Source organism: Gossypium arboreum, chromosome 3 (genome assembly GCF_025698485.1).
Source record: "Gossypium arboreum isolate Shixiya-1 chromosome 3, ASM2569848v2, whole genome shotgun sequence".
Taxonomy (NCBI): Eukaryota; Viridiplantae; Streptophyta; class Magnoliopsida; order Malvales; family Malvaceae; genus Gossypium; species Gossypium arboreum.
The window spans coordinates 66,061,511-66,086,016 of record NC_069072.1 but is presented as its reverse complement, the minus strand read 5'-3'; the positions used below and the strand labels follow the sequence as shown (position 1 = coordinate 66,086,016).

Genomic DNA, 24,506 nt, shown 5'->3' with positions numbered 1-24,506 from the left:
TATGATTTTTAAGGCGACGGTGACGCAGTTTTCCAGCCTGACTGAAAATGTCAAATGGATGGGCAAAACAAGTGAACTTGGCTTGTTAACCCCTCGTGTCCGACACCGGCGATGGTCTCGGGTTCGGGGTGTTACATGTACGAAATATATGGTAAATTTGGTAGGCAATCGTGTAATTGGCTTTCGGGCCAAATTGAGTTATGATCTAGCATGTTTGATTCACATAAAGTGTGATTCATCAGATATAAGAAAAAGGAAAGATTGGCATAATTGCCTATTAAAATGATTATGAGAAGAAGATATAGGCTTTAAACAATTGAAAAATGTTAGAATATATGCTTAAAAAGTGAACACTCATTATTAATGTGCATGTTTATTATGAGGTTTGAAATGATTGGTTGATTGTGGTAAACAATTATAATGGAGAGATTTCGGTTATCAGGCTAATGTCAAGACATGTTAAATTATGCTTGCAAATTGATAAAACAAACAATGTGACTAAATAAGTTATAACTGTGAGTTTTAATGCAGTTTATATTATCTTGTGTTTATATCATTAGATTTGGTAAATGATTGGTAAGAGTTGCATATTATGTTCATATGAACTTACTAAGCTATATAGCTTATCCCCTTCCTGTAACACCCCAAACTCGACCTGGACGTTATGGCCAGATCCAGCGTGTCACATTGAAGAGTTTTATTGAAAACCTTGCTTTCATTGAAAAACTCTTCTTTAAAATAAAAACCTTAAGTAAAATCCCAGCTTGTATTTTGTTGCTTTCAAAGCGAGGTGTATTTTAAAACAACTATTCCTTCTTGTATGATAATAATTACTTTGTAAAATCTCTTTTCAATTGCAGAAACTTTATTTAAAACAGATGATCTAAGAAAACATGTCATTTAAAAATTGAGTTGCGGAAACGTAGTATAAAAAAAACAGTTATGGTTTAGGGAAAACCATGTTCTATTTCTAGCAAATATAAATCATAATAATAATAAATATAATCCTAATTTGAATAATAACCAGAGGAAAGGCCTTACTACATTCCAGACTGAAATAACTTTAAATACTAGAAATTATAAAATTAAGAAAACAAGTCTAATACGTCTTGCTAACTGGCCACCTCGGAGTCTCTCCAACCGTCGAACCACCTACTGAGGATCACCTGAGAAAAATAAAAGAAGGGAGTGACTTTACGAAAACTCAGTGTGTACAAAACTCATCAATCGTAAAGCATGTATCACATCAATTTGGGCATAAGCCCAATACAATAAAGGTGGCACTTGGGCCTTAGCCCATGGTAGCCTCAATTAGGCCTGAGCCCATGTCACAATCAGAATCAGTTTATGCAATGCACAAATACCAATCCAACCTTGCACTTCGTATCCTGTCCAACCCTACACTCCGGTGGGGATTTAATGGACCCACCCATCCCTACACTCCTGATGTAGCACCGGTTGCGGCACTAACCAATATCGCAGCAGAGCTGCCAATCACATAATCGGCTTAAAGCCATCAGTGGATCCACAGTTGTTAGGCAACCATGTGATCCTCAATTCTTCCTCCGTTCCATAATTCCCAACCCATATGCAACACAGGGCAATATGAATGCAGCACATATACATGCATATACCTGAATCCTACATTTAACACATAGGGGTATTTTAGTCATTTTCGCTCTTAAGGGCATTTTGGTCATTTCTCATTATCACGGGTCTAATTACCTACCTTGTCCCGTTAACCAGCCCTCGTTGGCTAAAGTGAACAGATACTATGCACCAGGTAGGATTCCAGAGAAGATGAGGTGGGTCAATAAGACCGCTTAAGTACCAAGCTCTCCCTAGATCCAATCCTAGACATGCATATACCCATTGCCACACCTTAACCTTATGACTTGTCCATGGTCACAAGTAATTAATTATTTAAGTTTTATGCCTGACTGAGGAGTTATCAAAATTAGGCCCAAAACCCCTTACAAAGCCCAAACAAGTCTACATACATGCATATGGCCCACTAGGCCTAATCTCATTCATACGGCCCATTAGGCCCAAATCACATTCATATGGCCCATCTGGCCCGAATCAATTCCAAGCCATGTAACTAACATGACTAGTTTATCACTTATTATCAAATCAACAAATACGCTTATTTTGGGCCCAAGGCCCGTCGGGCCCATTTAGCCTATTCCGACACAGATGGCCTAAGTACGGCCCAGATCCATGAGATCGCTCATGGGGCCTCTATCAACGTATCGATTTTCCCTTTATGAGTGTTCGCGCACTCGCAAGACTATCGTAGCCAAACTTTCAGCTTTTCGACATTTCTACTTTTCAGCATTTTGGGATTTGCCGATCTACTGTATGTGTGTAGTGTATGTACACACCTGGTACTAAACGTGCTGCGATCTCCTTAGCCACAAACCTACAAACAATATCACTCAACGATTAATAACACACTTATCAAATACGATACCAAAAGTCGAGCATCTCACATTTTCCTTACCTTGAACGACAAGCCTTACATACCTTCCTTGATCACTAATCACAAGTATTCCTTAAATCTACATCAATCTTAATCATTAAGAACTAACCAACAAGTGACTCACAATCATCTTAAGTCACTCTTAAAACATCCATGACCATTCGGCTAACCTTAACCAATAAAAGAGGAACACTTACCCAAACCCCAAAAAGCCTAAGGAGCAATTCGGCATAGATCTGAAATTCGAGATTCGATACTAATCCCCTACCAAAATCGATTCAGAAAGAGTGAAGGAGAGAAGAAATCGTCCAGGAAAATTGACTGAAAGAGCAAAGCACTTACACAAGAATCGGGCAAAGTAGAGGGCGTAGTGGCGGCACAGAGGGTCTTCAGCCAAAGAGGTATTCGGCTTTTGAGATTTGTATGGTGAAAGGGGTTATTTGGCACAAATAAGAAGAAGAATAGAAGGAATCAGATAAAACCAAAGGTGAATCAAAAGAGAATTTGAGAAGAGAAAAAATGGAAAATCGGTAAGCAAGGAACAAGGAATTCAGCTGTTAAGCACTTAGAGAGAAAAGTGTTTTGGCAACACAAAAAAAGAGGAATTCGGCTAAAGGAAGAGAAGCAATTTTGGCATTACCCTAGAATCCCCAAAATCGACACCTATATATACTATAGCCGAATTCACCTATCCCCAAATTCCTTAATCGGCTCCACTTCTCTGCACCCCTCATCTCTTAACTTTTCTCCCTGATAACTCCTTAATCCCTTCCTTAAATTTCTCCTCTGATCACTCCCTTCAGAGTTCACATCCATCGCCACTACTAGCCATTTATTAAGTAAAAAAATAAATCCTTCTTTTGAGCAAGGAGGGATTCGAACCCAAACCTCCTTGCCATGCATGTGACACCACCTCTAAGCCCCACATGTGACGTTACTTGCCACTCCAACAGAAGGCTCCTTTTGTCTAGTTCCTCATTCATTTATTTAAAACCCAAGATACTTACCATCAAGGTTCTTTTAATTATTAAACTAAAACTTTTTTCACCCCAAATTTCAAACTCAAAACTTAACCAAGGCCTATTATCACATAAATAACACTTGACTAGGAATATCAAGCACACCTTTTATCAAAACCATCATAAAAAGAATGTTCAAGATTTCTGGGGCGTTACAACTTTACCCCTAAAAGAAATTTCGTCCTTGAAATTTCCAACTATCAATACAGCTGCATAACACAGACTACCACACCACACTCCTGCTGCGCACTCTAATTCCAAACTAAGTAAAAAGCACACTATGGGTGAAGTACACACCAGTATTCACCTCTAGAGCATCTCCGTCCTCTCGATGATGTGCTGTATAAACCAATGCCGGCTATCTCGCCTAAACATGACCAGTACCTCTGCCCGGTGCTCTATGAGCCAAATTATTTCCACCCCCGGCCTGACACGGCCTCCAGGCTGCTGCTAACCACCCATCAATGGTTGTCCATTACCTTTACCAAAGACTTGCCTCTGATCTGGTCTTCTGAGACATTCTCTGAGACGATGCTCCATGGAACCACAACTTAGACAGGCTCTTGTTCTCCTCCAGCACTCTCCTACATGACTTTTTTCCACAAGTAGCATAAGGCGGCACCCCTGGATTGACAGCAGGGGGCCCTGCTCTAATTGGCCCAGTAACTCTGGCCCTAGCCCCAGGCCTCTATCCAACACCAGGAGTCTCAGCCTCCCTTTTATTCTTACCCCTTTCTTTTTCTCGATTCAGGCGCTTAGCGTGCTTCACCTCCTTTGCCATCTTTGTTTTCCCTACCAACTCCGAGAAGACTCACTCCCTTTGTGGAGCTATCAATACTCTAAGGCTATCCCTAAAACCATCCTCAAACCTAACGTAACGCTTATAGTCCGTTGCCACCATAACTCTTGCATACATACTAAGGCATAGAAATTCTGCCTCATACTCTGCCACAGGTTAGTCTCCTTGGGTCAAGTTCAGGAACTCCTTCCTTCTAGCATCCACATAACTCGCACGTACATACTTCCCTTGAAACGTAGTTTTGAAGAACTCCTAAGTGACCTGCTCAGGTTGGGTGCCCTGTTTCACTGTCAGCCACCACTAGTAAGCTTCTTCCCTAAGCAGTGATACTGTCCCTTTCAACTTTTGTTCAAGTGAACAATCCAATTCCTCCATTATCCTTTCAGTGGCCCTCAACCAGTATTCAACCACGTTCGGAGCCACACCATCCACGCCCTTAAATATCTCATCCTCATTTGATCGAAGTCGCTCCGGAATTGACCCTGATTTCCCATGCCATTTTTGGGCCCTGTGACCCTTTCCAAAATCTTCAGCATTACCTGCGACAATGCATCATTCCCCACGGCCCGATCATACAGTGCAGTCTCAGCCACGGGTGAGGCCGGAGCCTCTTCTACTCCAATATTAGATATATGGCTCGATGCCGACGGTTCAGCCCTAACACTTCCGCGGCCTTGACCACAGCCTCTTGCACCTCTTCTAGCACTCATCGTTGATTCACGTACTATCTGGATTAGAAATTTTATGAAGTTTTATTTAGTTTCAATAACTAAACTGATGTTTTACGAAAGTATTAAAAGAAAGTTGTTTTCGTAAATCTTCTACATTTCAAGAACCTATGGGCTTCAGTTCCACTCTAACTAAAAGCCTTAGTATAATCATTTAAAGTAGCCCACTAACTATCTACAGTCTATCAAATTAAACAAGCTTATTAATAAAAGAACTTACTTGGTTTGACGTCGGAGACTCAGTGTGCCGCACAACAAGATTTTTTTTCCAAAACATTGTGATCTAATTCTTTATTTTTTTTAAAAAACCCAAATAATAAGGCCCACTTCACAGCCTGAGTTTTGTAACTTGGCTCTGATACCACTAAATATAACACTCCAAACCCGGCCCAAATGTTATGGCCAGATCCAGCGTGTCACATTGAAGAGTTTTCTCGAAAACCTTGTTTTCATTGAAAGCCCTTCTTTAAAATAAAAACCTTGAGTAAAATCCCAGCTTGTATTTTGTTGCTTTCAAAGCAAGATGTATTTTAAAACAACAATTCCTTCTTGTATGATAATAATTACTTTGTAAAATCTCTTTTCAATTGCGGAAACTTTATTTAAAACAGATGATCTAAGAAAACTTGTCATTTAAAAATTGAGTTGCGAAAACGTAGTATAAAAAAAACAGTTATGGTTTAGGGAAAACCATGTTCTATTTCTAGCAAATATAAATCATAATAATAATAAATATAATCCTAATTTGAATAATAACCAGAGGAAAGGCCTTATTACATTCCGGACTGAAATAACTTTAAATACTAGAAATTATAGGCTTAATAAAACAAGTCCAAGTCGTCTTGCCAGCTGGCCATCTCGGAGTCCCTCCAACCGTTGAACCACCTACTGAGGATCACCTGAGAAAAATAAAAGAGGGGGTGAGTTTATGAAAACTCAGTGTGTACAAACCTCATCAATCGTCAAGCATGTATCACATCAATTTGGGCCTAAGCCCATTACAATAACGGTGGCACTTGGGCCTTAGCCCATGGTAGCCTCAGTTGGGCTTCAGCCCATGTTACAATTAGAATCAGTTTATGCAATGCATAAATACCAATCCAACCCTGCACTCCGTATCCCTTCCAACCCTACACTCCGTATCCCTTCCAACCCTACAGTCGTCAAGCAACCATACGATCCTCAATTCTTCCTCCGTTCCATAATTCCCAACCCATATGCAACACAGGACAATATGAATGCAGCACATATACATGCAATATACCTGAATCCTATATTTAACACATAGGGGTATTTTAGTCATTTTCGCCCTTAAGGGCATTTCGGTCATTTCTCATTATCATGGGTCTAATTACCTCCCTTGGCCCGTTCACAAGCCCTCGTTGGCTAAAGTGAACAGATACTATGCACCAGGTAGGATTCCAGAGAAGAGGAGGTAGGTCATAAGACCGCTTAAGTACCAAGCTTTCCCTAGATCCAATCCTAGACATGCATATACTTATTGCCACACCCTAACCTTATGACTTGTCCATGGTCACAATTAATTAATTATTTAAGTTTTGTGCCTTATTGAGCAGTTATCAGGACTAGGCCCAAAACCCCTTACCAAGCCCAAACAAGTCTACATACATGGATATGGCCCACTAGGTCCAATCTCATTCATACGGCCCATTAGGCCCAAATCACATTCATATGGCCCATCTGGCCCGAATCAATTCCAAGCCCTGTAACCAACATGACTAGTTCATCACTTATTGTCAAATCAACAAATTTACTTATTTTGGGCTCACGACCCGTCGGGCCTATTTAGCCCATTCTAGCCCAGATGGCCTAAGTACGGCCCAGATCCATGAGATCTCTCATGGGGCCTCTGTAAACGTATCGATTTCCCCCTTACGAGTGTTCGTGCACTCGCAAGACTATTGTAGCCAAACTTTCGACTTTTCAGCATTTCGGCTTTCTGGCATTTCGAAATTTACCAATCTACTGTGTGTGTGCAGTGTATGTACACACCTGGTACTAAATGTGTTGCGATCTCCTTAGTCATGAACCGACGAATGATATCACTCACAATTAATCACACACTTATCAAATACGATCACTAAAAGTCAAAAATCTCACATTTGCCTTACCTTGAATGACAAGCCTTACAGACCTTCCTTGATCACTAATCACGAGTATTCCTTAAATCTGCATCACTCTTAATCATTAAGAACTAACCAACAAGTGACTCACAATCATCTTAAGTCACTCTTAAAACATCCATGACCATTCGGCCTACCTTAACCAATAAAAGAGGAACACTTACCCAAACCCCAAAAATGCCTGAGGAGCAATTCAGCATAGATATAAAATCTGAGATTCGATACTAATCCCCTACCAAAATTGATTTAGAAAGAGTGAGGGAGAGAAGAAATCGGTACCAGGAAAATCGACTGAAAGAGCAAAGCACTTACACAAGAATCGGGCGAAGTAGAATGAGTAGTGGCGGCATAAAGGGTCTTCAGCCAAAGAGGTATTCGGCTTTTGAGATTTGTATGGTGAAAGGGATTATTCGGCACTAATAAGAAGAAGAGAAGAAGGAATTGGTTAAAACCAAAGGTAAATCAAAAGAGAATTTGAGAAAATAAAGAATGGAAAATCGGTAAGCAAGGAACAAGAAATTCAGCTTTTGAGCACTTAGAGAGAAAAGTGTTTCGGCAACACAAAAAAAAGAGGAATTCAGCTAAAGGAAGAGAAGCAATTTCGGCATTACCCTAGAATCCCCAAAATCGTCACCCATATATACTATAGTAGAATTCACCTATCCCCAAATTCCCTATTCGGCTCCACTTCTTTGCACCCCCTATCTCCTAACTTTTCTCCCTGATAACTCATTAATCCCTTCCTTAAATTTCTCCTCTGATCACTCCCTTCAGAGTTCACATCCAACGCCACTACTGGCCATTTATTGAGCAAAAAAATAAATCCTTCTTTTGAGCAAGGAAGGATTCGAACCCCAAACCTCCTTGCCATGCATGTGACGCCACATCTAAGCCCGACATGTGATGCTACTTACCACTCCAACACAAGGCTCCTTGTATCCAGTTCCTCCTTCATTTATTTAAAACCCAAGCTACTTGCCATCAAGGTTCTTTTAATTAGTAAACTATAATTTTTTTCACCCCAAAGTTCGAACTCAAAACTTAACCAAGGCCTATTATCACTTAAATAACACTTGACTAGGAATATAAAGCACACCTTTTATCAAAACCATCATAAAAAGAAAGTTCGGGATTTTTTGGGCATTACACTTCATTTCCTATGTTTTATAGTGTCGTCAAGCTAGCTCAGGTTGGAGATCACCGGAGTTCCAATCACACTATGAAGCTATCGTTTTGGGTATTGTTGAATTCAAGTATTTTTAGTTATTGCATGTATAGGGACTTGCTCATTTTGTTATATGCGTCATATGATTTTAGGCAATGTAATGGCTTGTAAAATCGTCAAAGGCTTATTTTGCTATTTGGCCATGTAAGTTGGCTTATATTGGCTAACATGGTTGCAAGCCTAAATATATTCATATATGTGTCAATGTCTATGGTGATATGATCATGGTATGCTTGGTGAAATATTTTGGAAATGTTATTTATGGCATGATTGTGTAATTTTTGAAAATGTGACCTATTGATGAGATGAGGAATTTGAGTATAATTTGGTAACTAGAAAGCAATTGAATGAAGTCTAATGAATGTGAAATTTGTATGTTTGATTTAGGGCTTAATAAATGTAGTGGATGCGTTAGATAAAGACATTGTGTTGATATGTTTTAACTATGAATATGGATGTTTTGGTCGTCCAAGTATGTATTGTTTTGTGCCTTTGACTTGGGGCAAGTTTATGTGTGAATAAGGGTGGCAAATGGCTTGGTAAATAGCCTTATTATTGTCCATATGGGTAGACACACGGGCGTGTATCTAGGCTGTGTATGATACACAATTAGCCCCATAGGCGTGTGATCCGGTCTGTTTCCCCTGCACCTAAATTGTTGCAAAATAGAACACTTAGTATTGAGTACACGAGTATGAGACACGGCTATGTGTTTCAGCCGTGTGAAGGACACAGGTGAGATATGGACGTGTGCCATGGCCGTGTGACTTCAATTTGCTCTTGGGTGACAAATAGAGAGTTACACGGGGTCTAGACACAGGCTTGTGTGACTACGCAGGCGTGTCCCAAGCTACACGGGCATGTGACCCCTATTTTAGAAAAATTTTCTAAGTGTTGTTAAATTTTCTAGAGTTCTCCGTTTAGTCCCGAACCACTTCCAATGTATGTTTTGGACCTTGTAGGTTCATTTTAGGGATGATATGAATGTATGTGAAAAATTTTAAATTTGGATGGAAATTTACGTCTCAGTTTTGTATGATTGCTTGTGTATAAGTCTGGTAATGCCTCGTACCCTGTTCCAGCATCGAGTATGGGTAAGGGTGTTACATATACTGCATATAAGTGTGACCATTGTGCACTCATATATTAGTAGATTCCAATTACGACGTTATGTATAGAGTATCCACGATTTTCTCTGATAGCTTTTATCTATGAGGAGTTATGGATTGTCAACCAAACAACAGCTTGTCTGCACTCATATGTATGAGCGAAGTTAAAAGGTAGAGGGGGTTCTGGGGAAATCCCTATTTGAAGAGCTACTAGTCGAGGGTAGGATTTATGAATGTTAATTGATACGCTTAACGAATGTTACCTGGCATACTATGCATAGTCATTGAAAAGTACATGATGAATTGTCCAAACTGATAAGTGTGCATATATCTATCGTGAATGAGACTGTGACTCTATAATTGTGTTACTAAATTGAATTCAACCAAATTTTGATTGTTTTGCTTATCTAGAGTGATAGTAACTAAATTATCATATTATTAAGTTTATTATGTAAATATGATTATTACGATTAACATGCCTGTTCAGACATTGATTAGATTTATTGTAAAGGGTTTCCCACTGAGCCTGTAAAGCTCACTCTGTAATAGCCCAAAATTGGGTCTAGTTGGAATAGAAGTTTCGGGACCACAAAATTCGAGATAGAAATAATTATTTTATGATTATTTTGAGGTCTATGATATGATTGCATGATTGTGTGAAAATTTCGTGAAGAAATTCTATGCATAAAGTGCTCAATTTGAAGTTAGGGACTAAATTGAATAAGTTGCCAAACTTGCATTCTAGAAGTTTCTAGTATGAAATTGCTTTGAAATATTAATTAGGAGGTCTTAAATAGAATTTGACCAATTTCTAAGTGATGGACAAAAATTGGACATGGATGGAATTTTTGAAAGTTTAGTAAGGAAGGGCATTTTGGTCATTTGGTAATTAAAAGAAATAAAAAGGGAAAATAAAGCCAAAATTGACTCATCTTTTTCATGAAGGCCGAAATTAGCATGGGGGAAGCCATGGATAGGGTTTTCAAGCTTTCCAAGCTCAATAGTAAGTCCGTTCTAACCCCGTTTTTCAAGTTCTTTACGTTTTTGGAATCCCGGTAATTTGATTAAGCTTATTCTAGCAATAATTTAAGCTAGGGTTCATATTTGGAAAAATACCCATAGGTGAAATGTGTTATGATAGAATATGAGGTTTTAAATTATGTTAGACAACTTGTACTACTCGGTTTTGATTGAAAACGAGTAAAAGGGCTTAATTGGTAAAAATACCTAATAGTCATAAGTATATGTTAGAGTGAGAATTTGATGTTTCCATAGAAGGGAAAAGTGATCATCATGTCATAAAACATAAGAATAAGAGATGAAGTTTAATTCCCGAGCCTAGGGGAAAAAGTGTAAATATGCAAAAGTTTAGGGGCAAAATTGTAATTTTTCCAAAGTTTGAGTTAAGGACTTTTTTGAATATTACATTAATTAAATAAGTAAAATATGATGTTTTAGATCCCGAAAAATGAGATTTGAACCTAGAATGAGAGAAAATCGAAAATTGGGAAAGTTGGTAAAATGGTCGTTTTAGTATCGAGGTAAGTTCATATGTATAATAAGCATTAATTTATGCATGTTTCAATGTAAAATTGATATATTTATTATGATTTTCGAGATGTTAAAAGTATGTAAGTTGGTATGATAATAATACAACAATAATGTTGTAATTTATATTTGAAAGTTAAATTTAGTGAATTAATTGAATTATGTTAAATTAAATGATTATGGTTGATTTAAAATATGTCTATGGTACATGAAGTGCATTTAATTATCATACATAAATGTGATTTCTATGATTATGGATATTATGGGAAATTGTAAGTTTATATGATTTTAATAAGGCAATGTGTAATTTAATGTTATTGCCTCGATATTAAATGAGATGTAAGTTTATATGTAAGTAATACATCAATATTACTTGTATTATGATATTTTATAATAATATTTGAAATATGTTTGTGGATAATTACTTGATTGGTGAAATTGTTGGAAAAGAGAGTGAAATCCCAGTTGAACCTTCGGAAAGATTGGATGATACAGATAGTATGTAGCTAGGTCACATGTATGGGGCTGAGTGCACATCATGTGTACAAGAGAGCTACAAGACATTATGATGTAGCTAGGTCGCATGGGTGATACTATGTGTACACCATGTAGACAAGAGAGCTACGGGATATATGTAGCTAGGTCGCATGCGTGGTTCTAGGTGAAGGACACCATGTAGACAAAAGAGCTACGAGATAAATTGGCTAGGTCATATGGGTGGTACTGAGTGTTCACCATGTCTATAAGAGAGCCGAACTATATGATGGGTGGAGCTATGTGCTGAAACCACCAAGTATCGAGGATTGATTCGAAGTGTTCAACGGGAGACTCTCTATGTATTGCTTTGTGAGTTTTGTGATGAATAAGTGCAAGAACTTGGTTATGTGAATGATGTGTTCATTCAAAGACTGTGATGTGGTAAGGTTATAAACAAGTAAGTTATACATGAGGATGATTTTATGGTGACCTTGTGATCATGGGCCTATACTTGTGATGTATGAAATGTGGTGAAAATGATTTGTGATATGTATGTTAAAATGAGGTTAATACAAAGAAAGTGTGAAAGAGTGAATTAGCAATAAAACTGTTTTGGACAGTAGCAGTGACATCATTTTGAAAAATCACCAAAAATAGTAGAAATTGAATCAGAGACTAAATAATATATCAAATTAAATATTAATGAGTCTATTTTAATATAAAAGAAACAAATCAAGAAAAGGAGTTCTATATTTGTATATATTTATGTTTTTGTGAGACTGGTTTAGAATATTACATGATCCCCTGTTCTGACTTTGGAAAATCACAAAAATTTGGATAAAAATAATTAGAAGCTTAAACTTATATTTTTAAAATCCCTAATGAGTATATTTTCAATATAAATCAACAAGAACATTATCCGAGTTCTGTACTATAAGATAATTAATTTTTAGTGAAGAGAGGTCGAATGTCGAATGTGAAACAGGGAAATTTTAATGAATAAACTGTACTAATTGGCTAAACCAAAAATTATGAAAATTTTATGGTGGAAAGATATGTGAGTCTAGTTTCAGGTGAAATTTATGGATCTTAATTTGGATCTCTTTACCTCTAATTATAAATAAGTAAGTGACTATGACTCGTGTGGACAGTTTGATGTGAGTATTTATTAGTAAATTGTGAAATCGTACTTACAAGAATGATATATACATTAAGGATGTGGAATGGAGAGGAGGAGGAGGAAAATAAATATATGTGGAATACATGGAAACTATGGTATATAAAATATTGATATAATGAAATAAATGGTATGTGTTTATAAGAAAACAGAAAGATAATGATATGTATCATGACATGTATATATATATATATGACTAGTCTCAATGTAATGCTTGTTGGGTATGGAGTTGAATTGAAATGTTTTAGGCAAACATGTTATTTTGCACATCTGAATTGTGGTATTTTATAAAGATATGATCTAGTTTTAAATATGAATGCTTGATGATTAAGCTGAAGATATTTGGTAAGATGATAATCTTGGTATAAATGTATAAGTGGTACTATAATAAACAAGGTAAAATGAGTATGAGAGACACGTGTATGATGATATACAAATGCTATGTTTGTGGTTTAATTGAGAATATTTAATCATTAAATGAATACCATGTTATATGCTTTTGATTTTGTATAAGTGTGTAAGAGATTAAGGTTGACCAAAGCTTGTAAAATAGCCTAGGTATATTCTACACAGGCAAAGACACGACCATGTGTCTCAGCCATGTATGGAACACGACTTTGGGACACGCCCGTGTGGAGCCTTAAAGCATGAAATTTCCAAGATTTTCGTAAGTTCTCGGTTTAGTCCTGAACCCTTTCTAAAGTATGTTTTGGGCTTCGTAGACTCAAATAAGGGACTGTGTAAGTGAATGAACGTTTTGAAATATGAATGAAATTTTATGGCCCGTATTTTAGTTTAATGTTTGTATATTTGTCTGGTAACGCCTCGTACCTTACCTCGACCTCGGGTATGGGTAAGGGGTGTTACATACTCCCCTATTGTTCATCATTTCAGATAATGCAGTGGACTATGACACAAACTTTACACACAAAGGGTCTCAGCTTGTCGTGGACTTTATCTAAAGCACATTATTATTATTTCGTCCTTATAGTTGTCAATATTGACTTTGTTATTGTTTATGAATTCCATGGTTTGGGGGATAGGGTTTTGCAAGTTGTCCATTTAGGATGCATGATATGGATTGTTAGGAAATCCTATAATTAGTTAGATTATGATTTAAAAATATTGTTAGGGATATATTTATGCGATTAAGTATATTTTATATTTATATATGTGTCTAATTAATTATCCATTTATTTATTAAGAGTATGTTAATAGATTGTCATTGCTATATTCTTGATAATTTTTGTTAGAAGATTTACTTAAGTAAAGCAAGTTTAGAAAGTGAAATTTTGATTTGAAAAAGACCAAACCAGTTCGGTGGTTAATGTAATCTATTTGGCTCAGGTATACTGTCTAAGTTGGGTTGGGGAGGTTACATTTGATGGTATCCGAGCTAAAAACGTTAATTTCTATTTACCCTTTTTTCTTTACTCTTTGTAGACACTCAATTTTTCCCGGGCCCAGAAATAAGTCCAAAAATAATAAACCCAAAAAAAAACGAAGTCCAAGTTCAGTCCAGAATTACAAATATAATTCGGCCCGATCGGAATGGCCCATTACTTGAAAAGATTTAAGGTCCATCTACAAGCTTGACTCATATGGAAATATAATCTTCAATGATATGCAATCTTAGATATGATATGCAATCTTAGATATGATACAATCTTAGATATGATTACAATCTTAGGTATGATATGCAATCTTAGAAGATATGATTTTGTAATCTTAGAGATTTAATTTGTAGATGCCTTTTAATCTTAACCGTTGATGTAATTGATCTGTACTGTTAGATTTGAGGAGGTTCAACTATAAATAGAGGCCTCTCCCTTCATTGTAAACACACTTGAGTTTTGGGAAGCAATAAGAATTCTTGAGAGCATTCACTCAAATTTCTCTCCCTCTTGCGTTCTTACTCTCTGTAGTTTGTTCTTATTTTATTCTTCGTCTATCTTAGTTTTTCAACCTTTTTTTTTATTTTAATTTCTTCATTTTTAAAATATTTATATTTATTCCTATCTTTTATACATTTGATTATGTATTTTATATATTATAATATTTAACCTTTTATATAGTTTATTTTCAAATATATATTTTCTATGCACGATATATATTATATTATCATTTCATGTATTTTGAACTATTGCATTATATTTTTATAATTTGTAAATGTTCTATTTATTCATTTTTAAAGTGTATGTCATTTTTCTTATTTGTGCATAGTTTCATTTTTTATATGCTATGTTTAATTATTTCTTTTATGTGCTATTTTATGATATATATTGTTGTATAATTTTTGCATGTCTTATGTTTTTCTTTTAGTTTACTCATGTTTTTATTTGTTTATTATCTTATATTTACCCTAGTATGATTTTTTTTATTAAACGTATGTTCATGTTATTTAGTTTTGTCTTAATGATATTATTTATGTTTGTATGGAAATGTTAGAATATTTTGTACATCTATGCTTCATGATGCATTAATATGTCATCCTAAAACGTCATTTAAAATAATATTCCAAGGTTTTAAAAAAAATAAAAGGCAATGCTTGATGTTTGGAAACTTGAGAAAGGTAGTGCCTAACTTCTTGGGTTGCGACTTTTCTCGTTGAATTGAATAGTCAAGAACCCTTCTAAGTGATTTTGAGTTTTCAAAACTTAAACAATTATTTCAAGATTTCAAAACATAGTGTCCTAACTTCTCGGATATGGCATTTTGTTGTTTCGAGATAGAAATTTTCGAAAGACGAGCTTAGTTTCAAGGTTTTAAAATGTTGTGTCCTAACTTCTTGGATGTGATGTTTTGACTCGTTTGAAATAAGTGAGCCTTAGTTTTCAAAATTGAGACATTCTAATTAAAAGAGGTTTGCATCTTAAAACTTTCAAATTTCCGACATTAAAGACACTTGATAATCAATTAGGTACCAATTTTTGGGAGTTACGAGGGTGCTAACCCTTCCTCGTCGTAATCGACTCCTAATCCATTTTCTCGACTTTCAGAGACCAAAATTAATGTTTTAAAACAAAACATTTTATAAGGTGATCCAATCACACCTAAAAAGATTGGTGGCGACTCCCGTTTTCGTTTTTCTTAAAGTCGATTCCCATTTTCCAAAACTCGATTTAAAACTCGATTTAAAAATGGTTTTAAAAATGGTTACGACAGCTTGGCGACTCCACTAGGGACTAATAAGAGAGTCAAGCCGTGTAATTGATTGTCTCTTGTCTTAATGTCAGAAATTAAAAATTTTAAAATTAATCCTCTTTGCATTACATGTGTTTGTATTATTGCATGTGTTGCTATATTCTGATACGCATTGCATTTGCATGACCGTTGTGGTCACACCCTTAAGTGGGAGTGCGAAGCTACGCCTTCGTAAGGTTTTCGCCTCCGTGCAGGATAGTGGATCACTTTCAGGATACATCCATACCTATGGTTTCGTGAGATTTTCATCTCCGTGTAGCCATAGGGAAATGTATTCCCCTAAACTGAACTCGATTCAAATGAGCCTATAATGGGTGAGGATCGAGGAATCTGCTGGTTCGGGTACCTCAAACTTTAGAAACAAACCACATATAGAAAAACCGTAAGAGCTCAATATAGATAGAATTATATTTAGGTTATCTTTGTGTTTATTAATATCATATGATACTGACTGTTTTCTTTCATTTGTGCATGTCATTTTGCATTTAAAAGGTATCGATTCACGGTCAGTTTCTAAGTTAGAAAGTTTTATTATGGAGAACGGACTTCTTGATAGAATGGAAGGCAACGCTAATGTCCATAAATGGTCAAAGGAAACATTGAAGGATACACATCAGAATTATGGGGTTACACTCGCATCAGCGTGGCGCAAAATAATCTCCAGGAGTTAAAGGAAATATGGGATCAATGGAGTAATGAAGCCAAGCAGTTGTTCTACAATAACTAAGAGGACTTGCAGTATTTGCTTGACAGGAGGATAGATGAGCAATTCAAAGTGAGTGTGGGAGTATTGATGGACACTTCTACCATTATGGCATTTCTCTTTGATATGAATACGGTTGCCATGTGGATGGTAAGGGTATTGGAAGGAAAGTGATTGATAGAGTGCATGAGACCTACAAAAATGAGTTGGATGGAAAGAATTTTGCCTATGATGGTAAAAAGCTCGTTTACTATAGGACCACTACCAAACAGCAAGTTTGAGTTTACTGTTGTACTTATCAGAAACAATGGAAATGCAAGCCCCGATGGCCTGGATAGCTCAAGTAAGCGTGAAAGAAAGCGATTAAAGAAGATCGTATCATACAAAGACCTTTAGAGATTAGCTATGCTGCAAAGGTACCGAGGCAAGATGCTCTGCGTGGGTAGAAATCTGAAAGCTCTCAAGAAACATTGAGGATATAGGATATTATTTTAAGGTAGCACACTGCAGAATGGGATACCCACCTGTTCGCTAATCTACCTCAAAATAATCAGAACAACTTCACAGGTATTGGAGGAAGTTCCCTTAGCTGCACGGATTACCCCACAGGTGAGGTCATAGCTCAAACTCAGGAGGCAGCTGATTATTTACAAACATTGGCGGCACAGGCTGACATATTGAGCACCAATATGAGCTACAAACTGATCGTGGCCAAGAGTTTGTTTTGTTGTTAAAACTTTAGGCATTAGGGCGAAAGAGTATTTGTAATCCATTTATATGTAAAGATATTCTTTTTCTAAATAAAGTTTTCTAAATGAGATTGAATCGAGATCGATACCTTTTGCATTCATTTGCATCTTATAGCATTTCATTGCATTATTTTCAATCAAAATTATAAAAAGACCCTAATTAGTTAAAGTTATTAAAAAGAGAAAGAAAAAGAGAGAGAGAGAGAGAAGAGGGTTACGGCTGAGTGAAAAAGAAGTTGAATGGGAATTAACGACGTTCCCTTACATATCCCCGACTTTTGTGTCAGAAGGGATAGCTTACCTAGAGAAGGGGGTGTTTGGAAATGACAATCATCCCATCAATGTCATACATGAGGAAGGGACTGAACAAAGAAACCTTGAGGGCATTCACCCTTACGAACCGGGAAGTTCTTTAAACAATTGGATTGCAGAAGAACTTCCTGTAATCTTTAGGAATTTTACGGAGTAATATTCAGAACACTCTTGTTGCTCTAAAGCCTAGGAGTAATGAGATTTCTTTTTAGAAGTGGGCTCATGTTTAGACATTTTTATTTTCAATAAAACATACTTTTATTATTTATCTGAGTTAATATTCTTTCATTCTGATTCTTTTGACCTTTGACATTCTTTATAAATTTTCATTTCATGTAAATAGTCATTCTTGAATTCATTTATTCCTTGTATATTCTTTTGTGTGCCTATCATAGATCCCTAGATATCAATGACACGGGTAACGATACTACAGATTCAGAGTTCCTTTTGAGTGCGATATGTGTTTAGAGGAATCTCAGTACTTTGAAGGTGACAGAAATTGTGACTTGTTTCTGAATTTGTTGAAAATGGTTTTTACCCCATGAAGTGGTGGTAGGAAATATAGCCTTAGATTGTGAAATTGGAATTAGCTGAGGAGACAAAACAAGACCTTGTTGAGACTATTATGGGAATTCAAAAATGTGGTCCAAAGATGCATGCAGGAGGATTTGCAATTTCCAGGATAAACATAAGGTTTTGGGGCACTGTTGGTCCACCATGGAAAGGGATCGCATCAGTTGTACAATGAATGCCAAATTTAAATGAGTCAAGACTTATGGGGCATGTATGTTATGGGCTCGAGCTCGTCAAAAGTTTCAAGCTGACAATAACTCATCTTTGTGGACATCAACTACTCCATTAAGAGGGGGAGATAGCTTCATATGCCGAAATTACAAAGTCAAAAGTCATCCATTTCAAAAAAAAAAGAAAAAGATTATATATAACTGCACAATGCCAAAAGTTTACAGTTTTTTCAAAGATAATGCGCCATACCACAGTACAACAAAGGTTTCCAAAAGAAAAGAAAAAAAAGAAAAAAACAAATTATAGACGATGACTGAGACTGGTAAAAATTGGCATAAGAAACTACCGCCTACTCTCTATGCTTACGCTGGGGGAAACACCTTCAATTCCAGTTGTTTCAAAGGTTCCAACCATCATCCTTGGAATGGGTGCATTGTTTGGCTTTCCTGAACAGTCTGATGTGTCGTCAATAGCTACGATGGTTAGCTCCAGGTGGTGGCCATTGATTTTCAGCTATGGGGCATCAGGCTGTACACAGTCTCTGAAGCTTAAAATGATAGATTCTTTCTTCAAAACCAGTTTCTGACAAGGTGGATGACGGTATCATGAAGGAAGCTCTCTTAGACTTCTATACAAGTTCAGGGAAGAGGAAACCTGATCAAATCATTATTTTCAGGGATGGGGTTAGCGAGTCTCAATTCAATCAAGTTTTGATCAAGTTAGTGAGGCTTGCAAGTTCCTTGACGAGAAGTGGAACCCTAAAGATTGTGGTTATTGTTGTACGAAAAACTATCATACCAAGTTTTTTCAGCAGGGATCTCCTTACAATGTGCTACATGGTACTATCATTGACAACAAAGTATGTCATCCAAAGAACAATGATTTTTACCTTGGTACCCATGCTGGAATGATTGGAATCACGAGGCAGACCCACTATCATGTTCTCTTAGACCAGGCTGGGTTTTCGGCTGATGATCTACAAGAGTTTGTTCATTCTCTATCCTATATGTATCAAAGGAGCACCACAGCCATATTTGTTGTGGCTCCTATTTGCTACGCTCATTTGGCAGCTTCACAGTTGGGGGCAATTTATGAAGATTAGGGATGCTTCAGAAACATCATCGAGTCATGGTGGGATGTATGCTCTAGGAGTAATCTCTGTACCTCAGCTTCCAGGTTGAAGGATAAAGTCAGCAACTTCATTCTTTTCTGTTGAGAATCATTGAACCATCTTTTTGTAGGGTTTGACAAACAATAGCCAGGACTGCTGCTGGGGAAATCTCTTTCTCATTGGTTTATAAATCAAGATTTTTCCTCCAAGCTTTGATGGAGTCAAGAATTGAATACCTCTAGTAAACTTAACTTGAAAGTATTCATCTTAAGCAAATGTACCAAGAATGGATGACACAGACTTATGACAAAGAAGGTTCGTCCAAAACAATTTCATAAAGGAAACCTTGTGCTGAAAGAGATCCTTCCCATGCAAAAGGATGCCGAATTGGGTAGGGCCATATGTTGCAAAGAGGGCTTTCTCTAGAGGTGCACTGATGGATAGGAAGAATTTATCTGATCTAGTGAATTCGGACTCGGTCAAGGAGTACTTTGTCTGAAGGAGAAGGGAAGCCAAAGTGAAAACCCGCAAAGGGCACTTTAGGACTTCTATTTAAAAAAAAAGGAAAAAAAGAAAAGAAAAAGAGAAAAAAAATAAAAAGAAAAAAGAAAAAATAGAGAGGCCAAGGTGAAAACCCGCAAAGGGCGGCTTGAGACCAAAGGGGTTTTGAGTTGAAAACCCGAAAGGGCAGCTCAAAATTGGGTAAGTCATGCAGTGACCTTGCTATACCAGATTCGACGAGAAGTGAAGTATGTTACATATCGAGGCATCAACGAATTACTTTGGATCTTTTAAACACATGTTGAACTCAAGAAAGTCTTCATGGAGCTGGTGTATAGACGCTCAAGCGGCGATATCTAGGGCATTTAACTTTTATCCTGTTCGCTATCTTTAGATTCTTTTTCTTCTCAAAGATAGACTTTCAGATTAATTTCCTTTGTATTTTTGAAAAATTTATTCAAATATAATTATTCTCAAGATTAAATTCATCTTCCATTATTCTTAAAAGTGTGTTGCATTAAATAATGATAGATGAACTAAATAATTTTCACAAATGAAGTTTTGTTCATTACTCTAGAAATTTCTAGATAATACAAGAAACTAAAACAGAACAATTGTTCGAAGAATTCACGTAGGTGAGGTTTGAAAGAACTCAAGGAAATTCTTTCTTTAGTCCAAAATGATGATTGGACAAATCAAACGATTCGATCCTAAGAGAGGATCATCTTATAGACATTTTTGGTAGGTCATAGCATTTGAAGAATGGTACAAACCCACAGGCTGAGTAGGAATGATACTTCGAGATAAATAAGGATAAACTTCGACGAAAGAATGAGTGGTGACATCTGGAATAGGGGTCATATTCATAAACATTTTGCATTATAACAGGTTTAATTAGGAGCATTTGACTCACTTCGATCATAGCATCCTAATCATTAGGCATGAACTCATACACATTATATAGGTTATGTCCTTCAAGGGACAATGAAGATTAATGTGCCTTAACCCCTTAAGCAGTAGGGTAACAGGCTAAAGCATAGCAGATTTGACCTTCAGGTGTTTACGTTGAAGCATATCCAAGATGATTTAACATCTCTGTATTGTCAGAGAACAAATCAAAGAAGATGATTTGGCATCTCCATATTCGACGGAGAGCAGATCGAAGACATAGCAGATCTAACCTTCGGATGTTTTCACATCGAAATAGATCCAAGATGATTTGGCATCCTTGCATTTACAAGGAGCAGATCAAAGACATAGCAGATTTGGCTTTCATGTGTTTACACTGAAGCAGATCTAAGATGATTTGCCATCTCTGTACTGTCAGAGAATAAATCAAAGAAACAGATTTGGCATCTCCATATTTGACGGAGAGCAGATCGAAGACATAGTAGATCTGACCTTCATTGAAGCAGATCCAAGATAATTTGGTATCTCTGTATTAGACGGGGAGCAGATCAAAGACACAGCAGATCTGATCTTCATTGAAGCAGATCCAAGATGATTTGGCATCTCTGTATTAGACGGGGAGCAGATCGAAGACATAACAGATTGGACCTTCATTGAAGCAGATCCAAGATGATTTGGCATCTCTGTATTAGACGGGGAGCAGATTGAAGACACAGCAGATCTGATCTTCATTGAAGCAGATCCAAGATGATTTGGCATATCTGTATTAGACGGGGAGCAGATCGAAGACATAACAGATTGGACCTTCATTGAAGCAGATCCAAGATGATTTGGCATCTCTGTATTAGATGGGGAGCAGATCGAAGACATAGCAGATCTGACCTTCATGTGTTTACATCAAAGCAGATCCAAGATGATAGATTTGGCATCTCTGTATTAGACGGGGAGAAAATCAGAGATAATAGATTTGGCATCTCTGGATTAGACGGGGAGCAGATTGAAGAAGCAAATTTGGCGTCTCTGTATTAGAAGGGGAGCAGATCGAAGATAACAGATTTGGCGTCTCTGTATTAGATGGAGAGCAGATCAAAGATAGCAGATATCGTCTTCCTGAGTTGCAGTGAAGCAGATTAAAGCCGTCAAGAGGCCATTTAAAGAAGATCAAGGATCAAGAACTCAAGACTTGGCGAGCCCGGGCAAAATTGGTCCTTTTATAGTATTTGCTCTATTCCTATTACATAGCAATGAGAAAAGAGGGGCAGCTGTAGACACTCTGTAACACCCGTGCACTCGAGTCCGTTCTCGAGTCGAACACAAGGTGCACAGACTTAACTTAATTGTTTTCACAGTCCATAAAAAAATTTCCAAACTAGTCGGTTATCGCATCACTGTCGCCTTAAAAATCATATCTTGAGTTTTAAAGCTCGAAAATCAGTTTTGTAATTTTTCCCGAAACTAGACTCATATTTCCATCAACATATTTTTCTAGAATTTTGGTCGGGCCAATTAATACATTTTATTAGTTAAAATCTCCCTAATCCGTGTTTCACTACACCGACCTTCACGTATTTTAATTGGATATCTCCCTGCATGTGGCTTCAATATCGATTCTGCTTTGTTTCTATAGAAACTAGACTGACTCCAAATTATCTCTGGTTAATTTATAATGAATTTCCAAAGTCGAATAGAGGATCCGAAACCGTTCGCCCTGCTTCACGAGAACTTTAATATCTCTTAACATATAACTCATATGACCGTTTCGTTTCTTCCATATGAAAGTAGATTCATCAAGGTTCATTTACATAATTTATTCACTATTTAATTCCATTCCTACTATTTATAGTGATTTTTCACATCCACATCACTGCTTCTTTGTCAAGATTCTTTTTCAAGGTAACCTTTACCTACTTCATAATTTCTTTGATTCAACTAGCCCTTTTAGCAAACATGGCACAAGGAATGATCATGATTAACCATTCCAATGGCTAATCGTTTCCAAACATTTCCATACCTCTTAATGAACAACATACGAAATGATTATGATACCATGCCAAAGTGTATATAAGCCATTTTCGCATGGCTATCCAAATTTATACAAAATCAAAGGGGTCTATGACCAACAAACGAAAAAGTAGTCCTATACATGCCATTTCAAAGTTCAACCAAAATTTGTACCAAAAAGGGGGCTTTGATAGTGTGGATGACTTCGACTTCGATGATCCCGAATCCGATAGCTAACGAGCAAAATCTATAAAACAGAGAGCCAAAGCAACGGGGTAAGCATTTTAATGCTTAGTAAGTCTCAAGTAAAGAAATCAGCTTTGACTAAAGTATTACATTCACATAGCTAACTGAATCACTTTATTAATACACATTCTCATAATAATACTTACTTCACACTTCATCAACATATACACACAAGGTATCAACCTATCTAAGAGCCGAAAGTTCGTTAGTCGATTGAACGAATACTATTTCAAACGGATCGACTTGTCCGATGCACATGTAAACATACCTTATCGTATGGGTTTTTCGAGCGTATTAATTGAATTTATTACAGCACCAAAATGCTCACCTTCAACCGAGCTTCTTCGAAATTTAGCCGAATATAACCACAAGCACAATTGCCTTCGGGTCTTAACCCGGATTTGGTGACTTGCACAAATGCCTTCGGGTCTTAGCCCGGATATAACAACTCGCACGAATGCCTTCGGGTCTTAGCCCGGATATAATCACTAGCATAAATGCCTTCGGGACTTAGCCCGGATATAATCACTAGCATAAATGCCTTCGGGACTTAGCCCGAGTATCATTCAAATGCTCATGTACACATATATCAATAATCACGACACATCCATATTTCATTCTCGTTACTAAGGCTCAAACACAAAACATTTATCAAACCTTTCCAATTTCGGCTCAATAGCCACACACAAAGAGCATGATTTCAATTGACTTTATAACTTAGTCCCTACGCACATTCGGCTGTCCGCCATAATATGACAAATCATTTCAATATAATTCAAGTAGGGTCATTACTCGAAGACTTACCTCGGACGTGGTCGAACGATTTTGACGGCTATTCGACTACTTTTTCCTTCCCTTTATCGGATTTAGCTCCCCTTTGCTCTTGAGCTTAATTTAACAAATAAATTGATTTAATCATTTGAGCATCGAAAGAGGAATTCAAGGTACTTAGCCCACATATTTTCATTAGACATTAAAGTCACATATGTACGAAATCATGAATCAACTCAACACATTAGTTAGTACTCTCCTTAGCGAATTTTCTAAGCCAAGAATAGGCATCAATATGCTTGCCTCCAACCGAATGCATGCACACCAATTCCCCTCATGTGGCCGAATATGCATGTCCATGTTGAGGCCAATTATACACTTAATACCACACAAAAACAGCATACATTTTACTAACTAACGCATTCCATATTGTAACTCAATACGCATCAATCATTTATTTCATAACCGAAACATCATCATATGCAAATATATACCTTGAGATGGTATATATGTCATACCAATACATCATGTGCAAACATGTATATCT

The 24,506-nt window shown here is 36.8% G+C and overlaps 1 pseudogene; it reads left to right on the top strand.

Moving 5' to 3' along the window:
• The first annotated feature begins 18,778 nt into the window (after positions 1-18,778).
• On the top strand, positions 18,779-19,636 carry LOC108473311 (protein argonaute 4-like; annotated as a pseudogene).
• The last annotated feature ends 4,870 nt before the right edge of the window (positions 19,637-24,506 follow it).